A 10,833-nucleotide genomic window follows, 5' to 3' on the forward strand; every position below is an offset into this window, starting at 1 on the left:
TCAACCCAAGCACCATGCATTCAGACTAGAATTAGCGACCATATACACCCTAGGCAATTTAAGAAAATAGTTGTTTAGTCTGGATCACCTGCTAACAAAAGACTTCCAAACCCTATCAACATCATCTCATGTAATGTCCTACTTTTATAGGAGTTTGGCTTCCATCAAGGTAATGCTCATTCGAGCAGCATTTATAGCCTTCAATCGAAAATATCTTTCTCCAACATGAGGAGATATTCACGATACAAAAACATGAATGTAATTTAATTATTGTAAATATTTAAATGTTTTCCAATTCAATTGAGGATATTTAATTATAAATGGATGAATTCACATCTCCGCCCCACAACGTCCCACAGCACATTCCCGCCATCAATTGGGAACATCTCGCCACGGAGATGTGCTGTGGGACGTTGTGGGGCGGAAATGTGAACTCTAAATGGATTGAATATCAAATAAATGGTTCTATCTGATAAACGCCCATGAAACCAAATACAACATAAATTTGGTGTGTTTCTTTACATGGAAAAATAGATAAACGTTTCTAAAAAACAGATTAGTAACGTCTTTAATTTTTGTCTTAATTCTTAAAGTTATCGGCCATGTGTACAAGTAATTAGCTTTTGTAGAGGTGCATCCAATAAGGGGAGACGGGATTGGTAGTGGGCAGTCCTGGCAATTGAGTGAGTCGGGTTCGGGTTGGGTCAAGACACCTTAGGTTGATTTTGGGTTAGGTTGTCAAATGCTACACCCTAACCCTAGAAGTTCAGGTTAGAATTGATCCATCACAAAAAATAATTGAAATGTAAAAAAATAAAAAAAAATTACATGAAAAGTAATAAAATTAAAGGAATTAACCTTAAAATTCCAAATATAAAATAAAATAAAAAACTTGATTTTTAGCAATTCAAAAGAATAAACAACAAAGAATAAAGATTAAATAGTAAAAATTAAAGAACGAAAACTTTTTAAGATGCATAAATAATCTCAATTAGACCTAATAATCGGATCACCAGGTTGACCCATGACCCAACCCAACCCAACCCAATCTAGTTTTTTTTCCGGGTCGGGTCATTCTCAAATACAGATAGTTAAATATGAGACCCTAACCCTGTTTTATCGGGTTGGGTTAGATCTGATTCGCGGGTTGGGTCAATTTTTTGCCAGATTTAGTAGTGGAGCAATCATCCACCGAACAGTCCTCGCGAGCCCTACTTTTCATTTCAAGCCTTCAAGGTACGAATATCAACAGGTACTTGGGTTTTTCCTCCATTTATTTGTTTTTGTTCAGGAAATTCCTTTTGTTTTAATTTGTCGATGTTTCAGATATTTGTGTGTTTGATCGATCTTGTTTGACCTAGGGTTTTCGATGATTTGAATCGTAGGAGGTGTTTGACCCGTTAGGGTTTTACTGGAGGTTTTGGTGTCGAAATCCTTGATACTCGAGAAAACTTAGAATGATTCAAATCAGACATCAGTTGAAAAATTGCAGTTTTTTGCCTGTTAGAAATGGAAGATCCATAAATTGTTACTTGAACTATAAAACTGCTAAGTATTCACGAATAAAAAACTTGTTTTCTCCACATGACTAAATACATGCTATAAGATTCTGCCGGCATCGGGGATATTTAACTGGTATGAAATGACTCTTTGATTTTTCAAGCGGAAGATACAAACTGGTCTGGCGGTGATTCGATTCCAGTTCCATGGTCCTTGCATAACTGCTATAACCATTTTCAACTAGAATAGATTTACTTCCCTACCCTTGGTGTTCAAACTTCAAAGAAAAACAGATGAATATATAGATTAAGAGAAAATCTGTTCTGCTGGAAAGACATGATACCGAGAGAGCTTTGACCAATCAATCCCCACCCACCCATGTGAATTTTGATAAATGCCACCTGATTGGTTACCACTTATGAATGGCGTGTCTGAATTTCTGTTATTATTCCAGTCGGCTGAATTTTTACATGGAAAGTGGCTAAACGGGCAGGGGGTATCCGGAAGACAATAAAAAATTTTAATTATAGCCCCTTCAAGGGAACCTTTCTGCTTGAGTATTTAAAAGAAATAGAAATTAAAACAGGATAAGAAAGAAAATATTGCAAAAAAAACTAGGATAATACCTTTTTTCTTTACTTGTGTAGGGATTTCTGAAATTTCATTTTTTCTTCTTTTGGTTTTAGAGCAGGTCAAAATGCACTCTGAGAACAAAACTTAAATCCTTAGGCAAATTCTTAATGCTGAAGTACTTGTGAAAAGATGGGTTTCCTAAATTTGGATAAAAAAAAGCAAGCTAGCCATGGCATTCCACTTATAGAACCCACATTCACGCACATATACTAAGGTGATGAAAGAGGATCCCCTTACACAGTAGACTACTGTTTTTTTTTTTTTCTTTTTGGTGGGTGGGTGGGGGTGAGGGTATGGTGGTGACTGGTGTGCTGTCAATAAGCCAATTACAGTGCAAATCTATGACACGCAGGGATACTATATTCTCCAAAATCAGCAAAACAAAATGATTATGTGAAAACTGGACAAAATACTAGGTTTAAAAATGGATTCAAGGATGCAGTTCAATGGCACTGAAGCATAAGATTAGTTACACAAAGAGCTACAAAAACCAGAGGTTAGCCCGACCTTACAAGTCTTAAAAAATAATGAAAAACAAGCCTTGACAATTTTCTTTAACAGAAGGTATGGCCTTAGAGCAGAATAGAGCAACAGAACATGCACTACTAACTAGAAATGCTAATTTCTGACTCAACCCATGTAACCCACTGAACCCACACATTTACTTAGAAGGTTGTATATGAGTTAACAACTCATTTGGTAAACTGGGTGGAGAATGGGTTGGGCGATAGGTGCCCATTGGCGTCCCTCTAAAGGCACATATTCTCTCTCCCATAATGTTTCCCAATGGGTGAGTGTAGGTTGGGTTAGAGTGGGTGGGGGTAGGTTACATCTATTTGGGCTCTATGTGGACAGGGGTTAAATAGGTGGGATAAAGAAGTCTAAGTGACCTAGGAATCTTCAATGCTGCAAATTGGTTGGAGCCCAAAAGCTCTACATGTGTTCCATATTCTGTTCTTCTCCTATGGCCTATGGGATGGGAATCCCGTATGCCATCTCAGTCTTATGGATCAAGCTTGTGGAAAGAAATCATGAAGCTAAAACAGGATTTTTCCAAGAAGACAAGGCTGAAACCTGGGATAGGAGTCCATGCATTATGTTTCCCCCAACCTTTATTTTTTTTTTAATTTTTTGATAAGCAGCAAGAAATAATTCATTAAAGAGCAAAAACCACACTTCTCGTAACAGGGCAGGTGGACTAAAATAGAACAGCCTAAGAATGAACCAAAAGAGGCCAAAAAGGCCAAAAACAGAAAAAGAAATTCCTCTTACAGATTAAAGCCTGGACCTCGGCAACCCCATTCCAAACTATCTTTACCTACCCCCAACCTCACAAGGGAGTCAGCTAGCTTGTTTGCACTCCTGGGTGCCCAAATGAATGAGATGTTCAAGTTGGTACCCAATGAGTGAGCCAATCTCACCAACTCTCTAAATTGCCAAGGAATTAATTCCTGAGATTGCATCCACAAAATAACTGTTTGACAGTCCCCTCAACTACTAAGTTTGACAATCCTTGCTCAATTAATGGTTTAAGGCCTTATATTAAAGCCAACAGCTCTTCCCTTAGAGAATTTCCAAACCCATCTGGCCCTGAAAAGCTAAAAATTATATTGCCAACTGAATCTGTAACTACTACTCCCAATCCTGAGTTCCCAGCGTTTCCAAGAAAACATTCATCAAAGTTTAATTTACACCTTCCAACATCTGGTGGAGTCCATTCTACCTCTCTTCGTGGTGTCCTATTATTAAAACCAGCAATGATGTTCCACCCTCCTAACATAGTTTTCAAGGCGTCTAGGCGATTTTGGGTGACACTGGGGCGCCTAGTTGCATAGGCAAAAAAAAATTCTATAATATAAAAAACAGACTTTTGGCTAGTTTCCTAGTTTTATATACCATTCAGCATGTATGTTAATTGAAAAAATAGCAATTCTCTTTATTAAGAACATTAAATTTCCTCTAAAAATGTGGCAAATCATCACATCTAAAAGATAAAAATCTTTTACATATATTAATTTCATTGTTTTCAAAAATAATACTACTATAATAAGTATTTAATAGAGCAATTTCATATTAATTAGCAGCTAAAGAAGGTTATTAACTTTATATGATAAATATTCAAGATGGAAAGCAAAATAGAAAAAAAAAACAAGGGTGGAATTTCTGTTTTATTTAATTAGAGAGAGAATAGAAAAAAGAACTTTATTATTCTATTCTTTCTTTCTTCTTTCTTTTCTTTCTTTTCTTTCTTTCTTTTTCTCTTCCCTAAACCCTTTGATCTTTTAAATTTCCATGGTAAAACATTAAAGCAAAGTATAATTTTTTTTTGGAAAAGGTAAATGATATTAACACATTAAAACAAAGTATAATCGATATATATAACATATAATAAAATGTATTAACACATACATTAATAAGATACAGCAATATAAATGATATTATACAAGGTGCCGCCTTGTCATTTTTGTCGCCTAGGCGCCTAGGTAGGTGCCTAGTTGCTAAAAGTCAAGGCATTTGGGCGAGGCGCCTAGGTGACGCCTTGACAACTATGCCTCATAAAATGTTTCCCAATCTTTATCAAATAGCTGAGAACAGAATTATTTCTGTCAAGGATGCTGTTGATTGGGTTGGCACACAATGGGTGTGGGCACGAAAGTTCAGGCAGAATCTGAATCATTGGGAGGTAGGGATGGCAGGTGAGCTGTTGAGAAGGTTGGAGGATGTCCAGTTAAACACCCAATCAAGGGACACAAGGGTCTGGACCTTGGAGCATTCAGGGTCGTTTTTTTGAGAAAAAAGAGTAACTGAATTCATTCAAAAGATAGGAAGTACATGACAATATGTACAACAAGGAACCTCGAAGGACTCTCTAAGAACTACACAGTAATTGGACTGTCACTATAGAGATAATCCTTGTTAACTCCAGCCTTAGCTAGGCCATCACCTACAGTATTTAGCTCCCTAGGAGTCCAGCACAAGTTTACATTTCATAGAAGATAGAAAATCTCTAGCTTCATCCAGGTAATGGGCTAAGTTCCAGGGGCCGCTGTCAGGTTATTCTAACCCTTTAAAAGTGTTAGTAGAATCTCCTTTGATTGAAGAAACCCAAATCTCTTGCTAGCCAGATGCCAGTGAGAGCAGCTAAAATTTCTGCCTTAGTTGAAGTTGCAACCCCAATTGGTCCACTGAAAGCCCAATAAATGTTGCCATTCCTCCTGAGAACACCTCTAATGCCTGCTTCACTCGGATTGCCAAAGGCACTTCCATCAAAATACAGAGTTATCTCTCCATCTCAATGAGTCTCAAACTATGAGGGGCAGATCAGGAGATGTGATGGGAAAATAAAAACAGAGATTCCTTTAAAATACTCAGAACTGGTGGCCCAAAGAAGCACCTGTGGGGATAATGGTAATAAGCTTCTCCTGGTTTCTAGTCGTTTTTTTTTTTTTTGATAATTGTTTCTAGTCTGTCGTTAAACACACGGTTATTTCTCTCTTCCCACACTCCATAAAATGCATGAGCAATAGATTGCCACCAACTCTTTCTTCTTCTTCTAAATCTCCACAACATGTTCTGGAAAACCCAGCTATGATCAAACAAATTAAGAAAGAAGTACCAAATTTTCCTGGTTTCCTCACATTGAAGCAGGAGATGATTAACTGATTCTCCATCTTTTAAACAAAAACAACAGACATGCGGTGAGAAGCAGGTTCTTCCAAGATTCCTTATCTGGAGCATTCAGGGTCTTTCTCCACCAACTCTTGTTACAGGGCATTAATAGGTGAGTTCTCCATATTTAAGTGGAACTGGATTTAGCAAGCAAAGGTGCCTACTAAAACCATTTTCATAGTTTGGTCTGCTGGGTGGGATCAAATTCAAAACATGGGTACCCCCCCTCCCCCCTAATACACGCACACACGCATACACACACACACACACAAAATCAATGGTTGAGCTCCTCTCTTCTTTCAGCTAAAGGTAAAATCTTATGGGACCAGCTACCTTTTGCAATCTGTTGGAAGGTTTGGAAAGAGAGGAACTAAAGGGTGTTCCAAGGGAGAAGTTCTACTTGTGACTTGTGAGGAGCATGATCTGAATAGAGCAGGCTTTAATCCAGTGGGCTAGAGTGTTGCATCAGGAGTTTCAGTAGCTAATTTTACAAATGGCTGGAATTCAATTATCCTTTGTGCTGGCTCAGACATTGGTGTGTCCTTTGTGGTCACCTCCAACCCTAGGGTTTACAAAGTTAAAGTTTGATGGGAGTAGTGAAGGCAACCCAGAAACCTCAGGTGTTGGAGGTGTATACAGAGATGAGAGTGGGAAGGTGGTTACATTTGTACTCTGGTCCCATTTGGGATGGGTGACGTTCTTAGAGCTGAATTGTTTGCTTTATTGGTAGGTTTAAGGAAGGCAAAGGAGCTGAACATTCAAAAGTTGATTATTGAAGGAGACTCACGGCTATTGTTAAACTGGTTAAGAGTAATGGTAAGAGAACTGCAAATGCCTTTGCTGATAACTTGGCAAAGCAGGGGGTGGGAAGGGGTCAATTGTTTTGGGCAATCTTGTAATTTCCTTTTGGGTCTCTGGGGGAGAGTTAAGTCATTTTATCTCTTCCTGGAGTTTTGTATGTAATCTTGTTATCTATTAATAATATAGACTTCTGTTCTGTTATTGATAAAAAAACTTTATGTACGTGATATACGGATACTTTTTTTCAAGTGCGTGATATAGTAATACAATACCAATGCCATTTATCAAGAAGAAAATGATATTATGATTAACTGATGCATATATGAATGAATAGTCTCTCTATTGGCTGCAAAATGTAACTCTGGAAGTCATGCCTTGGTTGAGAAAATGACATTTTGGCTCATGTATTTAAGATTTTCTCAACTTGTACAGCAAAAACAAAATATTTCACAAAAGAATGGCATGATACTGAGTTTATTTTGCCAACCTTATAAATATGTTATCCTCTTAAGTATATATTACCATTCGCTGTCCATTGAAACTGGATATGTCAGTGTTTCTGCATCAGTCCGATAATTTTCCAATGGAATCATGTAGTGTAAATTTTGCACGAGGAAGAACAATCATTTTATGGATAACGAAGTACCTGGCAAGGAGGTTTCTCAGGGGCTGGCCCGAGAGTCACTTATTGCTATCTCTCAGTCTATACCAGATAAGATTATTGTCTCGAAGCTCTCCTCTGAAAATTTGAATAGCAGCAATGCAGTTGAAGTGAATGATAGTGACGGAGCTGAAAAGTATAGGTTGAAGCTGATGTCAATTTCCTACGTGCAGTCACCAGATATTAAGACCTAACCAGTTGCATTAGGTAACCTTGGGGGTTAGCCAGACAGGAGGTTCTTCACCATGAGAACTTATTGAAATAATAGATCCTCTGTTTCTTTTTGGTTGTTTTTAGAGCTACTAGTAAGTGAATGGTTATGGTAAATGTTCTATTAATGTGGGCATAAACATAGAAATTAAAAGTTAGACTGTGTAAAGATGTATCATGTTCTTTACAGAGATTTTTCTTGGGGACAATGAAAGGAAATGGATTTTAGTTTTTGTTATCTACTTTACCTGCATGGGTGTTATGTTATTACAACTATGTTCCAATACCATTCCTTCCGGTTCATATAAGGCCATGACTTGGTGTCAAAAACTAAACATGCAATGTAAAAGGGTGGGTATATAACTGAAACATTATTGGAGAGTGGAGACATTAAAATTTTCATGGGCTTCTAAATGGGCCATACTTCCCGTAAACTCAAATTTGCCCATGGGCCTTAGTGTGGGTCCTTCTATTCGGATGCTGCCCCATACACTCAAATATGTGCATGGGCTTTAACATTTGGGCTTTGCTTCCACAAATCCATTAGCATGATGGAAAGGCTCATGTGGGATCCACTTTAAAGTCAAATTTGAATTCAAATTTGAATTCAAATGTGATCACAAGTCTTGGTAGTTTATGGAATCCCATTGCAGCCCATCTCAAATCCTAAAAATGGAAATCTAGTCAATGATTGAAGAAAGAATAATTGATTGAAAACCATTCTCTCCATAAATGGCATATTGTCGACCTTTTTTATAAAATGTAACTAAAGCTAATCAAATCTCTAGTCAACTAAGGCACATCTTCTCATAGATGGAAAATAGTCAATGATTAAAGAGATAATAATGAATGATAAGTTATTATCTCTAATTATAACATTTACTCTCTAAAAGGGGTAAGAAGAACTAATCAATTCCTCAATCAAGGGGAGGAAGAGGTTAAATCAAGAAATCTATAATAGGGGTTCCCATCAAGAGGGAAGGAACTTTTGGAGATAAAGAGAAACTGAGTGAAGTAAGAATGCTCTTGGAGAAGGAGAAAATACATATACTACTTTTTGAAGAACAAAGCTACAACACTCTTAGAATTCTTGTAGAATCATTCTTTTGATCAAGTTTTCAAAGCCCAATTGAAGGAGTAATTTCCACCACTCTTTGGAATATGAGAGCACGTTATCCAACCCTCGGCTTCAACTCAAATACAAATATTCAAGTTGCAAGAAGTACTTTATCAAGAGAGAATAAAATGTTTTATCTCTTTTGTAAGAGAGCTTCGAATATAAAGAATTTATATCCCATTTACTTTAAAAGTGAGAAATCGATTTATTTGAAATTTGTCTTTATTTTTCTTGTATTTGGATTAATACACGAAATTTGTGTTGAGAATTACATATAGAAAAAATTTCTTCCACAACCTGATATGAAATGATATGGTAAAAAGCATTAGTACTTAGAATTAAGGCTAGTCTGGATTAGAAATAGGATTAGATATGTGCTTTGCATTCTGGTTAGAATGGATTTAAGATGTGCATATTTTTTGAGAATACAGAGTATGCCTAATCTTTTGCTTATTCCATGGAGTTCAGATCGATTCCCCACTGCACCGCACCACGTGCCCCGCATGCACAATTCAGTGTGCATTGGGAAGATCTCCCAAATGCACGGTTGGAATGTGATGTGGGGCATGCTCTGTGGGTAGCCCATGCAAATTTTATTCTGTCGATGTTGATGGACGGCTCGCACTTTAGAGGCGCACTTTGCCCACACTTTAGAGGTGCACTTTGCTCGCACTTCGCGTGGCTCGCGATGGACGGCTCTGGTTTTGGTGCGTTGATGACCGTTGATCACCGTTGATGAAATCAATGGTTACGATTCGATTGGGTGTGATCAGGAGGCACAATTCAAAGTTAACAGTCACCAATTGTTAACTACTTTTTAAACAGTCACAATGTTTGAAATTGTGACTGTTGAGAAAAATATAAGTGTGATGGATATGCGGATCAAAGTGGATGGGTGAAGGTTAGGGTGGGTTGTAATCCACTATTCAAGCATGACATAGGTGTCTCTTTAGCTACATATCTTAAGTAATTGGTAATCACCCAATGAAGAAAGCTAGATGCGGAGCCAGGGGTGGTGGAGGGGAACCATGCATCCCCTCCCCCAAATGCCTTAAAATATGTTTCACTCATACTTTGACCCTCATTCTTATTTTATTAATATTTAGCCCCCTAATCTATGTTCATTAATATTTAGCCCCCTAATCTATGTTCACTTATACTTTCACTTATAAAAAGCCAAGTTTTAAAATGATATGTTTTTAAAATATATATTTTAACCCAAAAATCAGAATTGCAAAAAAAAAATATACAAATGATAAAATTTTCAAATATATAATAGAAATTATAGAAAAAAATTATGAATTTTATAGTCCAATGCAATAGGGAATGGCAAATTTAAAAGACAATTTGCCAATCAAATGGTCAAAGTCAAGTATTTTGATAATTTTGCTGCTTCTGTCAGCTCAAAATAATGGAGGGTGAAGATGCAATATTGTCAGAAAGTTCAGAGAGGATAATGCCCGGGAGAATGACGGTTCAGCCCAATGTCAGAATTTTTAGGCCCAAAGTACATTTGGGGTAGATGCCAGTTCGGAATTGATACTAATTCATGGGCGGGCATTGATGTATAGAGTGGGGGTATTTAACATTTTAAATGTTTATAGATCTACAGTGAAATTCAGAAATCTACAATGGGCCTATCCATACTTTTCCAGGTAATGCTCTTAGTATAAAACATGATACTAAAAAACAATTGGTATTTGTGTGTTTCATCAACTAACCCAAAAAAAATCATGATTTAAGTTAAAACATTATAACGTAAAACACCACCATAGAACATCATTTAAATAATCCATTATTTGTGTGTTTTGGCATGACCAAGCAATAACTCCTTTCTAACTCATTACCCTAGATTTCTATACCAAGGGGATTATAAAAAATGTTATTCTAACAAATGTCGCATCCACACATTGTCTATACCATTAGGGGTGGCAATTTTCCCTATCCTTGACGGGTACCCAGGCTCCCTGACCCGATGGGGTCATTCATTTTTTATTAAGACTTAAAAAACACTCGACAGTGTTGAGTCTTCAGGACTTCGATAGACAGAGAAGAGAGAACTTTGAACCCAAAACCCTAGTCTTCTTCTTCCTTTGTCTTCATTGCCGATTCATTGACATTGTCGTTGTCACCACTTGCCCATCAGACATCGGACATCCATCGTTGCCGACTACCAATCTACCACTCGAGTCTCGACATAGAACAAAGATACTCAAAGAAGAAAGAACCGAAACTTGGCTCT

The 10,833-nt window shown here is 37.2% G+C and overlaps 1 long non-coding RNA gene across 1 annotated transcript; it reads left to right on the forward strand.

Annotated features, from left to right (window-relative positions):
- Window positions 1-1,121: 1,121 nt before the first annotated feature.
- Window positions 1,122-7,712, forward strand: LOC148848480 (uncharacterized). The gene is made up of 2 exons (XR_016101460.1): window positions 1,122-1,252; window positions 7,201-7,712. It is a non-coding gene; the product is annotated as an uncharacterized LOC148848480 (long non-coding RNA).
- Window positions 7,713-10,833: the final 3,121 nt, after the last annotated feature.

Source organism: Nelumbo lutea, chromosome 6 (genome assembly GCF_056320005.1).
Source record: "Nelumbo lutea isolate HS-2025 chromosome 6, American lotus-T2T, whole genome shotgun sequence".
Classification (NCBI taxonomy): Eukaryota; Viridiplantae; Streptophyta; class Magnoliopsida; order Proteales; family Nelumbonaceae; genus Nelumbo; species Nelumbo lutea.